Below are 25843 nucleotides of genomic sequence, written 5' to 3' on the forward strand. Positions count from 1 at the left end.
AAGGGGGGTTTTGCTTGCCTGACACTTTCGAAGATAGTATAGTTCTTCATCGGTGTCATCGATCACGTTGTCGGAATCACGGCTATCGAGAGGGGCAATCACCGGCAACAGAGAAGGAAACACAATCAATGCAATGCACAATATGATGCATGATCATGACATGGCAATATGACGTGATTTGGCCTAATGCAACTAGCAACAGAAAGGTTTGGGTTGATTTGAACTCAAGGTTCAAATTCAAATTCGAACTATGAATTCAAATAGTGCATTATCATGTTTTCACCTATACAGAAGGTATAACTTAGTTTGACATGCATGAAAATGATACGGATGGATAGATTGCATTTTTCTGATAATTTTTCATATATAAATTATTTCATTCTGAGCTACGGTTGATTTTATATGATTTTTAGAAGTTTATACTATTTTCTGGAATTTCTGAATAAACTTAAATCCAGATAATGCTTTACTGCGTCAGCCTGACGTCAGTGTGACGTCAGCAGGTCAACTAACCCGGTCAGGTCAAACCTGACCAGTGGGGTCCACACGTCAGCGTGACAGGGCAGGAACAGTGGCTGACCAGTGGGGCCAGGTCAACGGCCACGTCAGCGTAGTCAAACTGACACGTGGGCCACTGGACTTAGATTAATTTAATCTATTTTTGTTAGCTGGTTAATTATACAGTGGGGCCCGCATGTCAATTGCACAGGGCATCATTAGCACTAGCCTAATCGGGGTTAGGCCGGCGCTTAGCCGCCGGTGACCTCTGGCCACGGCGGAGGCACGCCGGAATCGCGGCTCCGGCGTCCATTCGACGCGCGGATGGGTGCTATGGGTAGCTAGCGCTCGCGCCCATCCAATGGAACACGCGGGAGGGACTGGGGTGGACGGAGTTGACGACGGCGGGCTCTTTGCGGCCGCCGGAGTTCGGGCGAGGTTGGGAACGGGGCCGTGGGGCACGGCGGGGCGAACGGCCGGGTGCTTCAGGTTCACAGGAGCGCGGCAAGCACGCTGGTGATGCTCGGGCGAGCGGCCGAGCTCAGGAGCACGGAGCTCGTTGGCAATGGCGGCGGCGAGCTTCGGTGCTCGTGGGGTATGGTGCTACGGCAACCAAACGGGGACAGGGTTAGGGGGAAATGACCGGGGGCTCACCGCGGTCACGAAGAGGTTCTCGGCGAGCTCGGGGAGGCACGGACGGCGTCGGAATTTGGCGGCGGCGATGCACGGCCGTGCGCGGAGACGACGGGTCGATGGCGAGGCGACAGGGCGTCCGGCGATGCTCGCGTTGAGGGGGAGCTTCAAGGCGTCGAGGCGGAGCTCGTGGACTCATCGGCGGGGCGAGGGGTGGCCGGTGGCCATGGCTACGGCGAGCGGCGTCGACGAGCTCCGCTCGGGTGTGTGCGCGCGAGAGGGACAGGGGAGGGGAGAGAGTGCAGCGAGTGAGGGAGAGGGGAAAGGGGCTTCGGGGCGTCGTCGTGGCGTCGCCAGGAGGGGCCGGGGAAGCAGGAGGTGGCGCGGGCGCGTGCTCGGCGGCGGTGCGCTGTCCCCCTCCTCTGCCTACTGGCAAAGGTAGGTGGTGACTGGCATGGGCCAGGTGGGCTGGCCTAGCCACTTGGGCTGCAGGTAAGGCCCAGGTAAGGTTCTCTCTCTCTTCCGACTTTTATTTCTCTTTTCTAATTTTTCTGCTATTTGTTTTGACTTGATTTAAAACATCAGATCATTTTCTAAACTTTCTGTAATTTGTTATGTGAGCTCAGAAACTAGTCCAAGGTCACAGGCAACTCACAAAAATATATGAACTTTATTTCTTATGTAACAGAAATAAATCCAACCCAAATATGTCATTGATTTAATTCAAAAAGGCCCAAAATAAATATTTCTGTGATTCCAAAAATATTGGTTTGAATGTTATTCTTGCCAATATTTTTCAAGGTTTAACAGGAACATTTTCTTGGGCTTCTTTGAGAAGATTTTAATGTTGATCATTTTTAAAAGGTTTCTGAGGCTTGAAAATTCCTCAATTCAAATTTCATTTGAATTTAAACATGATGCATGGATGCAAGAGAAGTCAAGCAAGGGCTGATCTGGGGCTGTGACATAGTGATCATAAAAGGGGGAAACCGGAGAAATGATATTTAGCAGCCATTGTTTGCTTCGAACTAAGAACTAAATTCTAAGAGCTGAAAAGAAAGTAGAGTAACCAAGTTAAGATCTATTTTCTGGTTGAGATCAAAAAGTTGAGGAGATATGAAGTACCACCTCTCTTGCGGCGCCGTGTAGGCATCGGGGATGCGATGGCTATCAGTGACGTTGAAGCAGATATGTGACGGTAGACGGGTGCATCGGGTGATAAGTCCCATTGCGGTGGAAGAGAAGGTCGTGTGAGCGGCCCCGGCAAAGAGGACGACGGCGCCGATGAAGCGAGAGGACGTGATGCAAGGCTCTTGGTCCGTCGCCGTGGATGAGAAACGTCCATATCTAGCAGTGGACGACGCGGTCTTGGTAGGCGCTCCGGCATGGTGGAGGACGGTGGCGATGGATGTGGTGGAGGACGGCGGCGATGGATGTGGTGGAGGATGGCGGCGATGGATGGGGTGGCGGACAGAGGCTGGTGTGGGGATGGTGTTCTAGCGCGGACGATGTATGAATGGGAAAATGGAGGGAGAGGTACGGGGAACCATGTTTTTGGGACGCGCCTGTCTAAAATATGGGAAAGTTACGAACTTAGCCCCCATTTAAAATTTGGACATCTCGTCGGTTGGGGATACGACGGTAATCTCGCATCTCGCCAATATTTGCCCAGAGCGATTTCGGGCGAGGAGAGGGTGGTTGGCACCCATGGTTGGCACCCACGGTGTATGAACGGGGCTGATAGGTAGGGCGGTTGTGTCACGTCTGAGTGAAGTTACAAACCTGCCCCTATTGAAAATATTTGCCTACATCGATTTCGGCCGAGTCGAGTTTGTTTTGCCGCCCACCGTGTATGAATGGGGAAATGGAGGGAGAAACAGAGGTCTTTCGGATGAGCTTGAATCAAATGTGTTTTGCCGCCCATGTTTGGCGCCCACCGTGTCGGAATGGGCTCAGAGGCGGTCGTGTCACGTCTAATTGAAGTTACTATCCTACCCCTATTTAGAACAGTGGAAATCGGGCCGATGGATTGTCCGTGTAATGGGTAGATAGTAATTTCCATCTCCCAAACACTTGGCTTCGGGCAGCCGACGTGGGAGTGGACATTTTGCCACTTCTTTTGAATTTTGGGACAATAAGCATCCATGTTTACCCTGGCAACTAAATTCGAATCCATTTTGTATTCCTATACGAATCTTTATAAATCATTCTATGTGTTTTTATATATCTTCAAAAGGACGACAAAGATGTATTCCACTGTCATATATGAATACGGTTTACAAATGCCGATACTCAAATTCAGAAGCTAGAATCCAGTTTAAGGTGAATTCGAATATTTGGAACACTTCATGTCCAACTCAAATGTCACACGCAACATAATGTGTACTCCCATTTAGATATGTACACAAGCGATGTATCAAGATTCAAATACCGAGTCAATCAACCAAGAATGTACAGAACTAACAGACATATAAACACTTATAGAGTATATGGATCAATAATATCAACTAACATACATAAGCCAGGCTGCTGTACTTTTCTTTGCTACAACAACATCCTTTTTTTAGCCAAGCTACTACAGCATCTTAGCCCTTTCCGATGCATGCCACTTATGGTCCATCTATACTACTATTATTGCTGAATGCACATTCAACCCGATTGGCATATTTGTAGGTCTGGCACAACAATCAAAATGAAGTGTCTCCGAGTCTTATCAATTAATACAGACTTGTGCTCAAATAAAATTACAAACCAAAAAACAAAAAACAATTTACATGATCTCTAAAACAAATGGTTTGATTGATTGCATGAACAAACAACACAAAGGTTATTCAACGATGGAAAGAACATTTCACCTATGATTTACCAAGTGGGAATTTAATTTCCTTTTTCCTTCAGGACCTTAACAATGTGGTGAGTCTCAGCTTGCTTCGTTTTGAAATCCACCAAATATTTAATGGTTGTGTTGAGTACTGCTACTGATTGTGTTGTTTGCTTCCTCAACATGTCAACTTCATCTCTAAGTGCAGAAGCAGAATCTCTTTCTACCACTAGTTTAGCCTCTAGAGCATCAGCAGTTGGCAATTCATAATGCACGATTGGGCCGGTGCCACTGCTGTGGGATGATACAACGTCCATGGGGACCTCGCTCTTTGATCTTGGGCTAACCTGTTTTGCCATTAAAGTTCCGATTGGATTCAGAAAAGTTGAAGTTAGCAAAATATCTCAACTGGGAGTTATAACAGCAAACTAGTTAACAAACAAGGAATTAAAGAGTTTCAATTCGATGCTGAAAAGTAGTTATTAACATCATTGTAACCCGTTGTTGCAGCAACAAAGCAGTTAAACAAACAAGTAGCTATTTAAGTTCAGGCAAACAGGTAATTCTTAATAGTAAGTATCAAACACATAGATAGGCGCAGTCTATAATAGGATTAACAGGCTGTGGCATTATGTAATCAGTAGCAAACTAAATTAAGCCAAGCAACGTAATTGAACAATTTTGCAATAAGTGGCTAACTAAAATTCCGAGAAGCAGGTAACTGAACTTACGCTAGTTCTTTGTACAGGCACACTGCAACTTCTTTTTCGCTTACAAGGTTGTACGAAGGAGTCCATGGCATCAATTGCTTGGATACGCAGTCCCAATACTTCTTTCTTCCCACACTGCATTGGTAAGTCGAATGGTTAATCTGGTAAGATGGTGCGTCCTTGATATGTTATATGAGGACGTGTAGTCAGACTAGTTGTAGCCCCACACATCACACTGGCTTTAACTGTATATTTCATGCGATTACTTTTGGCATATCGAGATCTAAGCAATCTACAATAGGATGAAAAGACTGGCATCCTTCACATTATTGGCGAACTCAGTTCATAGAAACAAGCAATTCAACCATTCTGTGGGTAAATCAAAAGCGCCACTGGAATATTTTTCACTACCCCTATCATACACACAAAGAGGGGTGACGCCACCATAGGGGCTGGTATGGGCGGCCGCCTCGGGTGGCTCGAAAGTGTGCACCTAGTTTGAGTCATCCAGGTTGGCCCAGGCTAGTTTTGTTCATCCCAACGCACGAGCAGGCAATGTAAAAAATGAAGAAAAATGTTTCAATTTGGATAGGCCAATAACATAAGTGCAAGGCAGGCCCTATAGCAGGCTCGCGGCCCAAATGAGCGCCTCCCATATCGATTGACAGCAGGAAAAATCCCAATTCATCTGCTCCAGCCTCCAGTCTGGTTCGCTCCTAACCTAGCCGCCGCTGGACAGACCGACACAGCACTTCCTCGCGCCCTTGTTGGAGGGCGGTCGCTGGGCTTCAAGTGAATGGAAGGACAAGAAGATGAAGATCCAACCCTGGGTGTAGCCTGCGTGGGAGGCAGCGACGGCAGCACGGGCATGGCATCGAGCTTGCGCAAACGGACAGTCGCAGCTTGCAAGAGTAGCATGCGCAACGAGCAGGTACATCACATCCCTGATTATATCTAATTCAACTCTTCAATTTCTGGCCAATAGTTAAACCTGACGGTGTTGTAAAACTGCTTGTATGTAGGGAATCTATGAGAAAATGAAACCAATTTCTACTTATTTTATAACTCCCCCAATCAATGCTGAACTGACTGAATCTGATGTATCTAATCAAGTTTCCGGTGCAAACATCCAAGCTCATATTGTTCTTGAGCCTGAAGTGTCTAATGAATAGGCTGCTAATGAAGGATTTGATGCAAACATTTTACATGCTCCTGGTGATGAACATATAGTGTGTAATGAGGCATCTAATGCAAGCATTTTGCAAGCTCCCATTGAAGGATTTAGTGTCTAATGATGATCTGCTATGTTGAGAGAGACATAGAGATTTGCAGGCATTGATGACAAGCAAATTATAGTGCATTTTCATGGCTTGAGGAAACGTCGAGGCCATCTACCAAAAAGTCCACGTATCATGACAACGTAGCATAAATACTTTTCTAATCTCTTGTTTGAAACTATTGGCATACTTGTGCAGGATAGATATATTGATATGCAGTTTGCGCACTGGTTATAGGTGCAATTACACTTCGATATTTTCAGCCAGAGAACGAATAATTCAAGCAGGTACAGACCATGTTTGTAGTCCTTGTACACCATGTTGCATTTTGTGTTTTTGGTGCTTGCATCATTTAGTGTTTATAATCTGAACTACTTTGGATCATTAGCTGGTTTTCAAAGTGCATGTAGCTTCACATTTCTCAAGTTATGTTGATTTCCGGAGTGCAACTGCCTTCATATTTTTTAAGTTAAATGTTCACCCCTGGTAACTTGAATTCGTGGATTCGCCACTGCACACAAATCATACACGAATGCCAGTACGAATTAAATGAAATGCAGGGACTTATGCTAGCTCGTTGCACAGGCTCACTGCAGCTCTGCTTGCGCTTGGGATGTTCCACGTACAAGTCCATGTTACCACTTGCTTGGATGTGCAGGCCTTGTGCTCCTTGCATCCCCCTCTGCATTTTTGACACGACAAATGGCTGATCAAATAAGAGGAATCGACCTTGCTGTTGTTGTAGCGACCCGACCTCAGACGGTCAAGTCTCTGTGCTTCAGTGTCATCCCTGGATCGGTAATGCTGACACACACAGTACTCGAATGGATTTATAACAGAGTAGCAATCACACACTTATTACATCGAATGTCTCAAAAGAGAACTTATTACAATAAATATGGCTTAAGGCCATCTAACACGATAACAACGGAAGGCTTGGAAGATAAAGTGAGTCCATCAACTCCAACGGCATAGCTGAGTGCAAGACAACGACCTAGCAAACCTTACTCCTCGTCTGAAAAGTCTGCAACGTAATACGTTGCAGCCCGAAAATGGGTCAGCACATGGAATATGCTGGCAATGTAACACAGTAGAGCAATGAACAGATAAATGCTATCACTACATGCATATATGGCTGGTGGAGGCTCTATGGTTATATTGTTCTGCGAAAAGCCAATTTTTCCCTACAACAAAGGAATAAATTTTATTTAACTATCATGGTGGTTGAAACATCATTGAGAAGGTTCCTCCAACTCAATCCCAATTAAGATAATCATTTACAACCCAACAAATTAATTTTAGAGTGATGAGATCAAATCAATAATTCAAGTACCAGATACTCAAGATGTCCATAACCGGGGACACGGCTAACCATGGTTAGTTTATACACTCTGCAGAGGTTTGCGCACTTTTCCCCACAAGACTCGATCTCCTCCGTTGGATTTCTCGCACTACATGGTGTTTGAGAAATGGATGACCGAGACACAGTCTTTCAGAAGCATTTACTCTTTACTCTGGGTGGACAGTTACACCTACTTTCCCTCTACATCTGCTAGCCCACCACTGAAAGAGGTCACACAACATACTCAACTATGCCAGAGCCCATAATGGCTTGTGGCTGCACACGGAAGTTTCTAGCATGAATAATCTTATGATCCCTTTGAGCCTGGGTGGCGGACCGTAGGATGATCACACGGGTACTCCGGGATATCCTAGGACAACACTGGATTCTCCAGGTGCCCACAAGCAATCCACCCAGATGTGTATTAAAGTTGCCACCTTAAGTTGAACCATTAATTAATAAACTCACATCTGTCATGGATACACTCACTCAATCCACGTCTACTAGCATAGCATGGCAAAAGTAAGCATAACATAGAAGTAACTCCCAAGGGTTTGATAATAAAACAGGTAATATGTTCTACCTCATCATCTACTTCCCAAATACCCACAAGTTAACCACAACCTAATCATGCAGTGTTTGAGGGTTGCAGCTAATGCATAAAAATTGGGTATGAAAGGGGTATGATCAAAGTGTTACTTGCCTTGCTGACGATCTGCAAAACCTAGTGACTCGTAGTAGCACGCTTTGCACTCCGGGAATTCTATCGCAAACAAACAGTAGCATACATAAGAAATTAAGCAAAGATGCACGGGTAAAACTCAAATAGGAAGATCTAACCAGAAAGTTCAACTTAAGAACTCCGGTTTGCAAAAAGAATCAAATCAAACGGAGCAACGAAACTCAAACTTCGAAAGAAACAAGATCTGATTACTAATCTGGAGTAAAGTCAAATTTTACAGTACCAAAATCTTGTTCAAATTGGTTAAACAGAAAGAGGGCTTCGAGACGAAGATCTAGGCTCTTGAATCCCCTGATTCCGATAAACGAGCGAGAAGATATACTAGATCGAAGATTAGGGCAGAAATCGCGATCGAAAATAATCGCGGAAAAACCCTGGAAAAAGAAAAACTGACGAACAGGCTAACGGCGAGATCTGACACGGCGGCGGCGGCTCCGGCGACGGCGGGAGGCGACGGCAGCAGCGGCGGGAGGCGGCGCGGCGGCACACGGGTGACGGCGCGGTGGCGGGAGGCGGCGCGGCGGCGCGCGGCAGTGGCAGCAGCGGCGGCGGTGGGGCGGCGCTAGGGTTCGGGAGGCGGCGCGCGGGCGGGCTGAGGCGGCGGGGTGGGCTGCAGGGCGGCTTATAAGAGAGGGCTGGCCTGGGGAGTCCGGGCCGGTTACGGCCCGTAGGTCGGTTACTTTTTTTTAATATATTCCGACGCGCAGAAAAAGAAACAAAAGGAATACTAAACGGACTACAAAAATCCGGAAATAAATTTTCCCCGTCCTCTAAAAATATACCGGACAAAGTGAACATTTATTTGGGCCTATAATGCAATTTTGAAAAACACGTATATTTCCTAATTCAAATAAAATTGCAATAAAAACCAAATAAATTCTTTTATTTGATTTTAATATTTTTTCTCCAATATTTCATTTATTTTGGAGAAGTCATATTATCTCCTCTCATATATTTTAATATGAAATATTTTCGGAGAGAAAAATTAATTAAAACCAAAATGATCCTTGTTTCAATATTTGATAGAATTCAAATATGAAAATCGTGAAATCCCCAACTCTCTCCGAGGGTCCTTGAGTTGCTTAGAATTTTGAGGATCGCAAAACGAAAATGCAATAAAATATGATATGCATGAATGACCTAAGTATAACATTCCAAATTGAAAATTTGGGATGTTACAGTTGTACCGGAGGACAGATACTTACAAGGTTATGCGGGTGTGCAGGATGTGTACCAGATCCCGTAGCGCCGTCATGCTTCTCTAAAAAATGGATTTGCTTGTTTCAGATGATTTCTCCAGAAGAAATAAGAGTTAAAGTCAGAGTTGGATAGGCGTGTAAGCTAAGAGAGCAGTGAAAGGATATCCATACATTGTCGGAACAGTGCCCAAGGGAGTGATGCGTGGATACCTGGTTCGGGCCGGCGTTTGGGCATGCTCGCCTAGCTAGAGTGCGGGTCACTTAAGAGCCCTTGAGGGTGATGCGCTGGCGTTGGTTGGCCGCGCACAGATGCAGATCTTGAGTGGCAGCGGAGCGCTACGATGCGGTGGACGAGACCGTTGGTGAAGCCCCAGCGGCCTCGGGGGGGCGGAGGCACGACGATGTGCTTGGTGAAGTAGCCCCGGTGAGCTGGGAGACATCGTCGGTGAAGCACACCTGATGCGGTGGAAGTCGGTGTTTGTGAGGCATGTCGGTTGCGGCGGCCGACGTTGTCGGTGGACCACCCGGTGCGGTGGACGAGGGCGTAGATGAGGTAGCTCCGGTGCGGTGGTGAAGCATGACCGTCATCTTCGTCGTCGTCGTCCGGCACAGAGGTGGGGAAAGAGACTAGACGAGGGGCGATTCGAACTTTGCTTGGGTTGGTGGCGAATTAGGGATTTGAGCAATCTGAGCACAGAAGGGGACGGTGGAGAAGGGAGATTTTGCAGGGCTGGAATTGGGGCCGCCAGATATTTCAATCCGAAACGTGGAAGCGCGAACTTATTTTGGCGTCGTCCTTTTTGTGGGGGGGGGGGGGAGGGGGAGGGAGGGAGGGGTGGGTGGCTGGGTGCTAAGCGTCCGTCCGACACACGCGACCACCACGACACGACCCTGGTCTGCCTGGTGCGCCTACATTTGAGAATGCGAACGAATCTTCTTTCATTTGCAAACGAATCTGTATGTATTACCATGCCCGTGTTTTCCTTGCAATAATTAGTCATTCGAAACGAGATACTATAAATTAATTAATGAGGAGTTATTTGAAAAAAATCGAAACGGTATCCACGCTAACGTGGATTAGATGTGTGTCACATAATTAGTTATTTGAATTAGAGTGTGTGTCACATAGCGATCTCCAATTCTAACGTGGATTTCGCATTTCACTGTATCCACGCTACTTTTTTAATACAAATTCATATGTATATGATGAACACCATGGTAGTGAGAAAACTTTTGGATGGATTCAAACATATGACCTACAAAATAGCACAACAAATCGAGTCAATGTCAACTTTTCGAAACCTAGTATGGCACGAATTCGAAATTATTACCCATATGCATGGTCCTCAGTTCAAATCTTACAATGTACACCGAATTGAAACATCGATATTAAGTCTCGTACTATCTACATTCAAATGTTGTTCTCAGCCCCCTGTGACGCCCCCGATTAAATCGTACACTAATCATACACGCAAACGTGTACGATCAAGATCAGGGACTCACCGGAAGATATCACAACACAACTCTAAAAATAAAATAAGTCATACAAGCATCATAATACAAGCCAGGGGCCTTGAGGGCTTGAATACAAGTGCTCGATCATAGACGAGTTAGCGGAAGCAACAATATCTGAGTACAGACATAAGTTAAACAAGTTGCCATAAGATGGCTAGCACAAACTGGGATACAGATCGAAAGAGGCGCATGCCTCCTGCCTGGGATCTTCCTAAACTACTCCTGGTCGTCGTCAGCGGCCTGCACGTAGTAGGCACCTCCGGTGTAGTAGGAGTCGTCGTCGACGGTCGCGTCAAGCTCCTGGGCTCCAGCATCTGGTTGCGACAACCAGGAAGAAAGGAAAGGGGGGAAGGGGGAGAAAAGCAACCGTGAGTACTCATCCAAAGTACTCGCAAGCAAGGATCTACACTACTTATGCATGGGTATCTGTATAAAGGGCAATATCGGTCGACTGAACTGCAGAATGCCAGAATAAGAGGGGGATAGCTAATCCTATCGAAGACTACGCTTCTGGGAGCCTCCATCTTGCAGCATGTAGAAGAGAGTAGATGGTAAGTTCACCAAGTATCATCGCATAGCATAATCCTACCCGGCGATCCTCCCCTCGCCGCCCCGTGTGAGAGCGATCACCGGGTTATATCTGGCACTTGGAGGGGTTTCTTTTATTAAGTATCCGGTTCTAGTTGTCATAAGGTCAAAGTACAACTCCGGGTCATCCTTTTACCGAGGGACACGGCTATTCGAATAGATAAACTTCCCTGCAGGGGTGCACCACATTACCCAACACGCTCGATCCCATTTGGCCGGACACACTTTCATGGGTCATGCCCGGCCTCGGAAGATCAACACGTCGCATCCCCACCTAGGCACAATGGAGAGGTCAGCACGCCGGTCTAAATTCTATGAGCGCAGGGGTCTGGGCCCATCGCCCATTGCACACCTGCACGTTGCGAACGCGGCCGGTAAGCAGACCTAGCCTCCCTAATACAAGAGCAGGCGTTCCAGTCCAATCCGGCACGCGCCGCTCAGTCGCTGACGTCAAGAAGGCTTCGGCTGATACCACGACGCTGAGTGCCCATAACTGTTCCCGCGTAGTTGGTTAGTGCGTATAGGCCAGTGGCCAGACTCAGATCAAATACCAAGATCTCGTTAAGCGTGTTAATTAAAGTATCCGCGAACGCCGACCAGGGCCAGGCCCACCTCTCTCCCAGGTGGTCTCAACCTGCCCTGTCGCTCCACCACAAAGTAACAGTCGAGGGCCGTCGGGAACCCAGACCCACCTCTACCGGGATGGAGCCACCTGCCCCTTCAGCCCCCATCTCCGAACAGTATCATAAGTAATGTAACAGTATAAAGTATATAGCATATGCCCATGATCACCTCCCGAGTGATCACGGCCCAGTTGTATAGCATGGCAGACGGACAAGAATGTAGGGCAACTGATGGAATACTAGCATCCTATACTAAGCATTTAGGACTGCAGGTAAGGGTAACAACTGTAGCAACAATGACAGGCTATGCAACAGAATAGGATTAACCGAAAGTAGTAACATGCTACACTACTCTAATGCAAGCAATAGAGAGAAGGAATAGGCGATATCTAGTGATCAAGGGGGGGGGCTTGCCTGGAAGCTCAGCCGAGAAGGAGGGGTCGTCAACACCGTAGTCGTACTGGGTAGCAGCGGCGTCGGTCTCGGTGTCTAGCGAGAGAAGAGGGGGAAGAAACAATAAATATAATGCAAACATTTGCATGACGATGCATGACATGACAATGAGCGGTGTTAGGTGTGCCCTAATGCGGTAGGAGGTGATACCGGCATAGGGGGAAACATCGGAGGAAGTATTCCCAGTGTTTCGCGTTTTCGGACAGATGAACCGGAGGGGGAAAGTTGCGTGTTTACTATGCTAGGGATGTGTGGCGGACGAATGGGCTACGTATGTGTGTCTCGTCGTTCTGAGCAACTTTCATGTAGAAAACATTTTCATCTCAGCTACGGTTTATTTTCTATGATTTTTCAAAGCTTTATGCATTTTTTGTAATTTATTTAATTATTTAAAATGAACATTGTCTAGAACAGTGAAAGGTGATGTTAGCATGACATCACCATGACATCAGCAGGTCAAACCCAGCTAACCAGAGTCAAACCTGGCCTGTGTGTCCAGTGGGACCCACCTGTCATTGAGTCAGAGGTGAAATAGGGTTTGTTTTAAACTAATTAGGATTAAGTGTGGGCCCCATTAGTCAGTGGCAGATTAGTGTGTTAATTAACTAATTAGGTTAATTAATTAATTAATATATTATTATTTTGTTTTTTATATAGGTGTTTTTTAACGTTCTGGGGCCGGGCCCCTTGTCATAGGCCCCAAGGGCCAAACGGGCGCTCGGCGGTTATGGTCGCAGTGGCTCGCGGGCGCCCGACCCGTGCAGAAGCCGCGCGGGCATGGCTGAGCGCTGGCGCCGAGCGCCGGAGGCGGCCGCGGGCATGGCAGCCAGGGTCAGCAGCGGAACGGGGGGCGCTGGCGTCGGCGAGGCAACGGCAGGGGCGGCGCAGGGATAGCGGCAGCAGCAGGGGAGGCAGTGCAGCGGCGGGAGGTCGGGGCGCGACGGGCGCGGTCCGACGCGGCCCGGTGGAGGTGGAGGTGGCCTGGAAGAGGGCGGAGAAGGCGACGCGGGCGCGGGGTGCGCGAGGGGACCATGGGCGCGGCGACTGGAGGCGCACAAGGCCGCAGTAGCAGGTGCGGCGGCCGGAGCAGCGCCGTGCAGAGGGCGCGGCCGGTAGCGGCGCTTGGCGCGGGAGAGCAGCGCCGCAGGTGAGCTGGGTGGGGGCGCACAGGCCGGCGTGTGAGGCGGGCTGCGGGATAGAGCGCGAGCAGAGGCGCTGGAGGCATGGGCTGCGGGGCGAGGTGGTGTGCGCGTGCGGTGCAGGGTGCGCGACGCGAGCGGGGCGTGGTGGCCGTGCAGGGCGGAGCGGGGCGCGGTCGAGCGCGACGATGACGGCGCGCGCGCATAGAGGAGTAGGGGGAGAAGAAGGGAGGTGGCGGCTCACAGGGGAGCGGGAGGGGCATGGCAGCGGGCTCGGAGGCGACCCGTGGGGAGGACGACGACGGCGGCGGCGTGCGGAGGCCCGAGGATGAAGCCGAGCGTGGGGCGGCGTCGTGGGGGCATCCTGGCGCGGTCGCAGTCGGCGAGGCGAGGGGTGCCGTCGAGGGAGAGTGGACGGGGCGCGAGGACGAGGGCGGGGGCCGGCGAGGCTGCTCCAGGCGACGGCCACGGGGCCAGCCCCGATCCGATCTGGATCGTGGGGAGAGGGAGACGTGGGGAGTGGGGGGGTAGTGTGTGGTTAGGTTAGGGTTTGGTCGCCCAGGGGGGTTAAGGAGTGCGGTGGGTCGGCTAGGTTAGTGGGCTGGCTGGCTGGGCCATTTGGCCGAGTTGGCCAAGGGGTCTTTCTCCTTATTTTAATTTTTTGGTGTTCTTTTCTTTTTATTTTTCAATTTCTTTTCTGTTTATTTAATCTTTCAAATTGTTTTAGTTTTGTAAATCATATAGTTAGCACCCAAATTAGTAATAGTAGTTATACCACTGCCACAATTATTTTTTGTAGTTATAAAAATAGGTTTTCAATAATTTAATCATTTAAGAGATGTTTAAATAATTGTTTCAGCTATTGTTTTACCTATCTTAGAACATTTAGTTACTTTATAAAAATGTGGTTTCTTCACCAAAATAATGTATGGATTATTTATCGCAAACCGAACATTTTAGTTTTAATGTTCTGAAAACTTTTGATGTTTGCCATTAACTCAAATTTAAAGTTGGATCGGTTTCGAACTAACGCGAGATTAGGAACAGTAACTGAGGTGATGTGGCATCATTAGCAGGGGATTACTGTAGCTTAATCATCCGGGCGTCACAATTCTCCTCCACTACAAGAAATCTCGTCCCGAGATTTAAGAGGGGAGTAAAGGTGGAAGGTTCGGGTTACGAAATTCTAACGGGTCTTCTCGGTGTTGGTTGATCTTCTCGAAGAGTTCGACCCATTATTGATGTCTTCATTCCTCTGCTTGAGGTCATCACGATGAAGTTGTCATCCTTTCTTCGGGGTCTTCATCGTACTTACGAATAGGTAAGGGGTAGCTTGGCAACGATAGGATGCCATAAGGGTTAATCATCTGGGGGTTATCCCATGAATGAGCATATGATTATCTCTCGAGTTGAACCAATAAAACACATCGAGAGGAAAGTAAGAAGGTACAATAAGAAGTATCAAATGGATAGACAATCGTTCAACATCTTGAAACAAAGTGTGAAAGGGGTCCAGAGCAACGAGAATAAATATTGCGTCTGATACCAGAATAGATCACTAGGAAGGTGGGTCGCGAATTACCTATGAAACCAAGAGCAAGGGATAGCTTTGAAACAGGGATGTACAGGTGAGTCAGGTCTCGATCCTGTGGAACTGTGGGTTATGGGCCCACCATGTGGGTCAAAATTAGGGAGGGCGCTGTCGTTTTGCACGATTACGATAGCAAGGCATGTCAGAGAAGAGACTGCCAGTTATGTCGGCAACAACTTTGGTACCAAGGGCGACGGACGAAGAGAACCATTTTCCTCCTCGTTGAAACGAGGCGGACCAATAGGCAAAGTTCCCATCCATCGGTGGTTACGGGAATGTCATCAACAATAGTAACAGGGTTCTACTGTCATAGTGGTACAATGAGGTGTTTACATAAGCAGGGAAATATTACTGCTTATATAATATAGATCACAAGGAGGTTTAAACAAACCAATGGAAAGGAAAAGTGATTATCAGGTTTAAACAGAACAATGGAAAGGAAAATGTGTTTACACACATATTTCAAGGGTATATCCTTCCCAAGGACAAGCAGAGCATAATATCCATGACATGATATAATGTAGAAAACTCTTTAGGTAAGGGGAAGAATTTTTCATGACCTTACCCATACAACGGTGTTTGGATAATTGATCAAGAAACATTTAGCATTGGGCTTTAAATGTTCTTGTTGAAAATCGGAGTACCACAGACATGCTTCGAGATAGCATTGACATGGTCTTCAAACAAAGGTCGGACTTGGATAGACAAAGGATTCATCAGGAACAACTTATAGAATAAGTCTTACAATTTCCTCATGGAAGAATGATTAACCTTGTTAAAAAGGAAACCATAACAGCAGGTCCTCCGGCCAGGTGTGCTAGGCATGACATCACCTTATCGGTTCATATAAGGACCAATGTTATGACTCTTGGAAAATATCCGAACCATCATATCTGACCGAGTTTCAGATCTGGTTGGGGTCATGATACCTCAGACTCAAGATGCCTGAGAAGGAAGGGGTGCAACACAATTTGACGAGACAACATTGTAAGATTCTCGGGAAATGTACTATGGAAGCGAGTTCCAAAGCAAGAGTTCATCCTTAAATCAAGGGGAGGGTGAGGAGGTGGCTGATGGGCTCAGTGACAATTCATTGAGATTTACAAAAAGGTGGATTTCCACAATTATGTGAACAAGGAGATAACATTTGTCATATCCAATGATATGATGATGTATGCTCAAGGAAAAAACATACACAATTAAACATTGGTTGAAAGGTGCACTCAAAATATGGGCTGGGCTGCACGACCAAAGTTAGAATGGTGATTCAATTATCGAAAGACTTAGAATGAAACTATCGCCCATTCACTTCAAAGCAATAGGGTTGCTAGAAGTTTTGAATTCACATGTCATAGCTCAATTGTCGGTATTCCGGTTAACAACAACACGGGGACCAAGGAATGAACGGAGATGGCGGAAAGTATTATTATATCAAGAATTCTTAAGGGGCGGTGAAATTCTCACCACATTCTTGACAAAAAGAGATGGTAATACTTCAAGGTAAAGAAGAACAAATGATGGGTAGCAAGGAACTCAAGGTATAACACAAAACATGAACAAGTTTGTGTTGAATGGAAGGCAATAAAGTGGTCGGTGATAATACAAAGCATCAAGGGCAAGGATGGTATTTCTCATCAAGAATTCGACTGATATTCTGGAAGAGCTCAGAATGCTGATGAGGTTCATGACACATTTGTCGAGAGATTTCAAGAAGATGTAATCGATAGGCGATGAATTCAAGTTAAAGGAATGATGAAGCGAAAGGTTATTGGAACCATGGGTACGACACAAACTCGAAATCAAGTTTGTTGTTCAAGGAGAAATGATATGACAAGAAAGATCGACGTAAGCTTAGCTCACCGTCGAAATTTGTGCTCCGGGAAGGACCAGGTAGCACAGTTAAAATTATCACGATAATGATGTATGTGATCAGGCTTGGGATGACTTGAAGGATTATTAAACTCGTAAGCAACGAAAATTACTTAGAGTTATTGAATCAGAGTGCAGACTCTTTTCACTATTTTGTGTTCTCGGTTGACGACAACCCAGAACTCGTGGAGTGACCATGACGGGGAAAGTTACTACTCCATCAAAAATTCATAAGATGTAGTGTAATGAGTTGATATCCTCGAGATACCAGGGGGTAATACCCGAAGGTAGATCAAAATAGAGGTTGGACAGACGTAATGATCTGCAGAAGGCAAGTACTTTTAACTTGTCCGAGAATGGGAGCAAAGAAGAACAATCACGGTCGGAACCACGATTGCAAAGGACAAAATCATAGATACAAGATCAAATTATGCCAAGTGAATAACTATTGTTACGAGAAACTATCATGATAAGCTCAACATCGTTTCCATGGGCATGAACACAAAGTTCAAGGTCGACTCCCACTTCTCCAATGTATAACATTTCAATCACTCCTCGCCTTCGACGAAGTTGTAGTGTAGAAATTTATCTAGCATAACACCAGTAGAGTATGATCCATAGAAGTTCCCGGGTTCATACAGATTAGGGAAGGTATTGGTTCAACCCTTTAGGGCATCTTAGGAATATATACCACAAGCTTCGAGAGTAATTATCACAAGCTCGAAAACAGAGCATGGTTGGCCAAATCCAAGAATAGGATTTACTAATGGCATTATGTATCAGGGAAAGAACTTCCCAAGTGATTGAATAGGAAGGACGCTATCGGATAAAACCCAACAAAGGTTCCGGTGGTCCTCAAGGGATCTGATGTGACCATCGGTACTCAACCAGAGGAAGAATGCAAGGAGATCAGATTATAGAAACAACTGACTAATTCAAAGCTCAAATGTAAATGAATTATGATTTCCAAATCAAAGGATCAGAAGCAAACGCTCTGATTAAGAATGGATAAGTTGAATAGACTTAGGGGTACATTCGATGACAAGTTGATTGGTCGAGGACCAGCTCATGTTCAAAATGACGTTTGAGCCGGAAGGATGAATCCTAGGATCCGATTGAGGATTGCGAGCATTCGCAACATATCGAATCAAGTGACTCGAAATGATAGTGACAAAGGATGTCAACAGAGATTACTAGAAGTATGGAATTAACCATAATGCAGGAAGGCAAGGAATTCAAGAGCAATGGGCTGCTGAGGATTTCCAGAAAATCAAATGGTATTTCGAGGACTTTTGTGAAACACACATGAACAACTAGGGATGAGCGAGTACCCAGCAAGTGCGAGGAATTATCCGTAGGGGTATTTATGTGGCAAGGAACTGCAAGGCAGTAGGCACAAAGTATACTCAGAACAATAGAGCGCATTTCGGGGTATCTTGTAATGACAAGATCAATGGGGAATGATTGTATGAATGGCAAGTGTACGTGGTTATCCATAGGGGTATATCGATGATAGTGAATTGCAAAACAAACGGGCACCAAGTCTCGAGGGAACATCGGAGAGTAACTTCAAAATCTTGTGGTGCAGCCGGCGATCATCTAGACGGAAGGGGCTCTCCGGGAGAAAGTGTTTTTGAGAACCTAAAGTCAGATTTAGTAAAATCATTTAACCCGAATAGAAGAGAGATCAGAGTCCCAGAGCATAGACGAGGAATAAAAGATCCTAATACCACCCAATGGCGACGTGGGCCCGTAAGCCACACAACCATGTTAGTAAAAGTTTTGCAATGACTAGACTCGACTTCGACCAAGGAGTTTGGAAGGGGGATTCCTACAGGCAGTCGGCTCTGATACTAACTTGTGACGCCCCCGATTCAATCGTACACTAATCATACACGCAAACGTGTATGATTAAGATCAGGGCCTTACGGGAAGATATGACAACACAACTCTAAAAATAAAATAAGTCATACAAGCATCATAATACAAGCCAGGGGCCTCGAGGGCTCGAATACAAGTGCTCGATCATATACGAGTCAGCGGAAGCAACAATATCTGAGTACAGACATAAGTTAAACAAGTTGCCATAAGATTGCTAGCACAAACTGGGATACAGATAGAAAGAGGTGCAGGCCTCCTGCCTGGGATCCTCCTAAACTACTCCTGGTCGTCGTCAGCGGCCTGCACGTAGTAGGCACCTCCGGTGTAGTAGGAGTCGTCGTCGACGGTGGCGTCAAGCTCCTGGGCTCCAGCATCTGGTTGCGACAACCAGGAAGAAAGGAAATGGGGGAAAGGGGGAGAAAAGCAACCGTGAGTACTCATCCAAAGTACTCGCTAGCAAGGATCTACACTACTTATGCATGGGTATCTGTATAAAGGGCAATATCGGTGGACTGAACTACAGAATGCCAGAATAAGAGGGGGATAGCTAATCCTATCGAAGACTACGTTTCTGGCAACCTCCATCTTGCAGCATGTAGAAGAGAGTAGATGGTAAGTTCACCAAGTATCATTGCATAGCATAATCCTACCCGGCGATCCTCCCCTCACCGCCCTGTGTGAGAGCGATCACCGGGTTATATCTGGCACTTGGAAGGGTGTGTTTTATTAAGTATCCGGTTCTAGTTGTCATAAGGTCAAGGTACAACTCCGGGTCATCCTTTTACCGAGGGACACAGCTATTCGAATAGATAAACTTCCCTGCAGGGGTGCACCACATTACCCAACACGCTCGATCCCATTTGGCCGGACACACTTTCCTGGGTCATGCCCGGCCTCAGAAGATCAACACGTCGCAACCCCACCTAGGCACAACAGAGAGGTCAGCACGCCAGTCTAAATCCTATGCGCGCAGGGGTCTGGGCCCATCGCCCATTGCACACCTGCACGTTGCGAACACGGCCGGTAAGCAGACCTAGCCTCCCTAATACAAGAGCAAGCGTTCCAGTCCAATCCGGCGCGCGTCGCTTGATGAGGACATAGACCTGGGGTAGGGTAATAGGCCTGACCTATACGTCCTACCTAAGGTCCTTGTCTTAGAAGCAAAGAAGGTCAAGAGTAAATAGGGAGGGCCCAACAAAGGTGTCGAGTGCAATCCACTCGAACTACCATTCACTCGGAGACCCCTCCTTCTTTAGGTGACTCGACCACTCAACCATTCGACCATGTAAAAGACCACTCAACGTACAGAAGACCTAAAGCCACCCTGCGCAGCAACGGTCGGGCGTTTACTCATAGACATAATGATCATTTATAGCACTTTATTATTGACGTTACCTGTAACGCTCTCGCTTTATGTACATTGAACCCTGTGTAACAGAGGGGAGCTGGGGTCCTGGCGCACTCTATATAAGCCACCCTCGTCCTCTGAGACAAGGGTTCGCACCCCCTCTAACACACACACGTATAATCCAGTCGACCGCCTCCGGGCACCAAGACGTAGGGCTATTACTTCCTCCGCGAAGGGCCTGAACTCGTAAAAACTCATGTGTACAACTTCGCCATAGCTAGGATCTTGCCTCTACATACCTACCCCCCATTCTACTGTCAGTCTTAGATCCACGACAGTTGGCGCCCACCGTGGGGCAGGTGTCTTAGCGACTTGTCGGTAAAGTTGCGATTTTTCCGATTCCCATCATCATGGTTTCCGGCGGTGGATTGGCTGAGGGCCGTAAGATCCGTCTCGGCACGCTCGTCTTCATTGTCGACAACTCCGCCTAGCTCCAAGAGGCTCCACTCGACGTCGATGTGCTCCCCGTCCGCGGGGCGACGCACTTTCGTGCATGCGTCCACGGCGTCCTCCTTCGGCTGTCGTCGACTCAGTATCGGTTGGCTCCTGTGGCGTCCTCACTCCCCGCTGGTCGCTGGCGCAAACGTTCCGGTCGGTCGCGTCTCCAGCGGTGGGTGAGGCACGCAGTGGCCCGCCAGTCGGCCACCCCACAAGTCGCGGCAATCGAGCCCGACGAAACTCTCTACGGCCTGTTCGACTGGCTCCGTCGAGACCGCATCCGAGTGCGACAGCTGTGATCCTGCGGCAGAAGTCTTGATGGTCAATGGACCACGCAGTCCTCCTGGCTTCCCTCGCGACGACGGTGGCAATGGTGGTGGCGATCCGTTGCGTGCCCACGAAGAGTACCTCCCCGAGCCTCTTTCTTCGCAGCAGAGGGAAGAGCTCCGCCGCCGCAATATGGATGCACTTCACACTCCTATCGTTGGAGAAACCCCCGAAGCCCGGGCCTTGGAGGAGGCGCGCCTGGCCAACTTGGCTGAGCGCACTCGACTGGAGAACCTCCAGCACGCACTCGACGAGCGTGCTCGGCAGCGGATTCCTGAATCCAGTCGGCGATAGCTTTTTCCGCCTCCAACTCAGGTATACTGAACTCCGATTCAGAATCTCACAGCTGCAGCCCGAATAGCAGAGTTGATTCAGCCTTCCCAGTCAGAGGCTGGCAGAGGTTTGATGCAGATCCGAGCTTTACTCTGGGTAGCGGGAGAGCAGAACACAGCTGTATCTCAGTCGCAGAATAGGATTCACAGCAGATCTGTGATGGCAGACACAGTTTAGTCGGCTCACAGGCCAAGATCGCCTCCGAGACGTGAGGGACGTGGAGACCGGCGAGATCAGTACAGAAACCGTGAGCAGTATGATCACCGACTCGACCATGATGACCTTTGTCGAGTGCCCACACCTCCCCCGAGGAGTGGGTCATATGTGCCTCAGCAGCACGATGACAGACGCCCTCATAGTGGCGGACGAAGAATTCCAGTCGACCCCAGAGAGCCGGGCTTTGATGCGAGATATATTCTCGTTCAAGGTCTGGTTGACAGGAACAGGGCACACAGAGAGGGCCACGATAGAGATTATCCGACTGGCAGCAGAGTGCATGTTTCAGGTCCTGAGTGTTTCAGCAGAGCCATCAGAGCAGCAGTGATTCCTCCCAACTTCAGGTTGGCGACTGGAGTCAGCAAGTTCACTGGTGAGTCCAAGCCTGACACTTGGCTCGAGGACTACCGAGTGGCTGTACAGATCGGTGGCGACAATGATGAAGTGGCCATGAAGCACCTTCCTCTGATGTTGGAAGGCTCGGCCAGAGCGTGGTTGAATCAGTTAGCACCTGGCAGCATATATAGTTGGGAGGAACTTGCCCGATTGTTTGTTAGAACCTTTGAAGGTACATGCAAACGACCAGTGGGATTGACAGAGTTGCAGTCCTGTGTGCAGAAACCGAATGATACCTTGAGGGATTATATCCAGAGATGGATCACACTGCACCACACAGTAGAGAATGTGTCAGATCACCAAGCTGTTTGTGCCTTCAAGGAGGGTGTTAAGTACCGAGAGTTGAACCTGAAGTTCGGTTGGACAGGAGATATGTCCCTGAGTCGGATGATGGAGATCGCCACCAAGTATGCCAATGGTGAAGAGGAGGACCGACTCCGGAGTGGCAAGCACAAAACAGTCGCCCACGAAATCGGAGGAGGGAATTCCAGTCGGAAACAGAAACGCAAGGCCGAACCAGCAGCTCCTGGTGAAGCTTTAGTTGTGGCCCAAGGGAAGTTCAAGGGGAAGCCCAAAGGGCCATGGAACCCCAAGAAAGTTAAAGATCAAGATGGGAATGATGTGTTGGATTTACCATGCCACATTCATACCAAAAAAGATGAAGAGGGTAATCTCATTTACCCTAAACACACCACTCGACAGTGTCGGCTCCTGATCCAGCAGTTCCGAGAGAAACAACCCAAGGAGAAAGAAAAGGAGTCGGATAAGGGTGATGATAAGGAAGAAGATGATGAAGGTTTTCCCAATGTCAATTCCACTCTGATGATTTTTGCTGATGTTGAAAGCAAAAGTCGACTGAAAGTTATCAACAGAGAGGTGAACATGGTTGCTCCGGCGACACCAAGAAGTGGTCCCAGACTGCCATCACATTCGACCAGTCTGACCATCCAGCACGTATAGCCACCCCTGGGAGGCAAGCGCTAGTGGTCGACCCAGTTGTTGAAGGCACTCGACTGACTAAAGTGCTGATGGATGGTGGTAGTGGCCTGAATATCCTGTATGCTGACACCTTGAAGGGAATGGGCATTCCGATGTCCAAGCTTAGTGAAAGCAACATGAGTTTCCATGGCGTTATACCCGGCAAGAAGGCTGAATCACTCGGCCAGATCGCCCTTGATGTGGTTTTCGGTGATTCCTAGAATTACCGCAAAGTGAAGTTGACATTTGAAGTAGTGGATTTCCATAGTGCTTATCATGCTATTCTGGGTAGGCCTGCCTATGCACGTTTCATGGCTCGACCATGTTACGTGTACCTCAAGTTGAAAATGCCTGGTCCCAGAGGAGTGATCACTATCACTGGCAATCGGCAGAAGGCAGAAGAGTGCTTCCAGAAGGGCTCAAAAATCGCCGATGCACAAATGGCAGGAGTCGAAATGCAAGAATACCGGAAGAACGCAGATCCGAGTGATTTGTTGCGCTCCAAGAAGCCTGCCACTGATTCTGCATTTTAGTCATCCGGTGAAACCAAACCGATTCATATTCATCCCACCGATCCTAATGCTGCTCCTACTCATATTTCAACTTCACTCGACAGCACATAGGAAGAAGCGCTCATCCAGTTCCTCGGTGAGAACTGGGACATCTTCGCATGGAAACCTTCTGACATGCCAGGTGTACCCAGGGGACTGGCTGAGCATCGTTTGCGAGTCGACTCGAAGGTAAAACCGGGCAAGGAACATCTTCGACGGTCCGCCGTATAGAAGAGAAAAGCAATTGGTGAGGAAGTGGCTCGGCTCCTGGCAGCTGAGTTCATCTGAGAGATTTACCACTCCGAGTGGCTCGCCAATGTTGTCATGGTCTCCAAAAAGGACGATTCACTTCGCATGTGCATTGACTTCAAGCATATCAATCGGGCCTGCCCGAAAGATCATTTCCCTCTCCCCGGCATCGACCAAATTGTCGACTCAACTGCGGGGTGTGAGCGATTGTCTTTTCTGGACGCCTATTCCGGGTATCATCAGATCCGACTGTATGGACCCGATGAGATAAAAACGGCTTTCATCACTCCATTCGGATGCTTCTGTTATGTCACCATGCCATTCGGCCTGAAGAACGCCGGAGCCACATTCATGAGGATGATTCAGAAGTGTTTGCTCACTCAAATCAGTCGGAATGTGGAAGCATACATGGATGACATTGTGGTCAAGTCACGAAAGGGTTCCGACCTGCTGACTGACCTTGCTGAAACTTTTGCCAACCTCAGAAGGTATGATATCAAGCTTAATCCATCAAAGTGCACATTCGGAGTTCCTGGCGGAAAGTTACTCGGTTTCCTCGTTTCCGAACGAGGGATCGACGCTAACCCAGAGAAAGTTGGTGCTATACTCCAGATGAAACGCCCTGTGCGTGTGCATGATGTCCAGAAGCTTACTGGTTGTTTGGCCGCCTTGAGTCGATTCATTTCTCGCCTCGGTGAAAAGGCATTGCCTCTTTACCGACTGATGAAGAAGTCTGATAAGTTCGAGTGGACTCCTGAAGCTGATGCAGCGTTAGCAGAGCTCAAAGCCCTGCTTTCCACCCAACCGGTGCTCGCTGCCCCAATCAGCAAAGAGCCTTTACTGCTTTACATTGTAGCCACTGGACAAGTTGTCAGTACAGTACTCATGGTCGAGCGGGAAGAAGAAGGAAAAGCCTATAAAGTTCAGCGCCCAGTATATTATGTTTCTGAAGTTCTGACTCCATAGAAGCAAAGATATCCACATTATCAGAAGCTGGTTTATGGGATTTACATGACCACGAAGAAGGTTGCACACTATTTCTCTAATCACTCCATTATAGTCGTCAGCGACGCACCATTATCAGAGATTCTGAACAACAGAGATGCAACTGGTCGAGTGGCAAAGTGGGCGATTGAACTCCTTCCCTTCGATATCAAGTTTGAGGCAAAGAAAGCTATCAAGTCCCAAGCAATAGCAGATTTCCTCGCCGAGTGGATTGAACAACAACTGCCGACTCAGATTCACTCAGAGCACTGAACCATGTTCTTTGATGGCTCCAAGATGCTGAATGGTTCCGGTGCTGGGGTGGTATTGGTATCCCCCCGAGGTGACAAACTCAGCTATGTTCTCCAGATTCACTTTGACTCCTCCAACAATGAAGCTGGATATGAAGCACTTCTATATGGGTTGCGTATAGCCATTTCACTCGGCGTCCGTCGCCTCATGGTCTATGGCGACTCGGATTTAGTGGTCAATCAAGTGATGAAGGAGTGGGACGTCAGAAGTCCAGCTATGACTGGTTATTGTAATGCAATGAGAAAGTTTGAGAAGAAGTTTGAGGGGTTAGAGCTCCATCACATACCCTGACTGAAAAATCAAGTTGCCGATGATCTGGCAAAGATAGGTTCCAAGAGGGAAGCCATTCCCGGCAATGTGTTCTTGGAACATATACACTCACCTTCAGTTCAAGAAGATCCTTTCACTGAAGAGCCCTCACAACCAAAGAGTGCCACTGATCCGACTGAAGTCGAAGTCCCAGCCATGGTAGACTTGATAATGGAGGTTTTGGTCATCACTCCCGACTGGACAGTGCCGTACATTTCATACATTCTCAGAAAGGAACTCCCAGAGGATGAAGAAGAGGCTCGACAGATCGTCCATCGATCCAAAGCCTTTACTGTGATAAGAGGACAGTTGTTCAGAGAGAGTGTGACTGGAGTCTGTCAGAAATGCATAACACCAGAAGAAGGTCGAGTGATCCTCAATGACATCCACTCGGGGACCTATGGTCACCATGCGTCCTCTCGGACCATCGTGGACAAAGCATACCAAGCGGGATTTTATTG

The sequence above is a fragment of the Aegilops tauschii genome, chromosome 5 (genome assembly GCF_002575655.3).
Source record: "Aegilops tauschii subsp. strangulata cultivar AL8/78 chromosome 5, Aet v6.0, whole genome shotgun sequence".
Lineage (NCBI taxonomy): Eukaryota > Viridiplantae > Streptophyta > Magnoliopsida > Poales > Poaceae > Aegilops > Aegilops tauschii.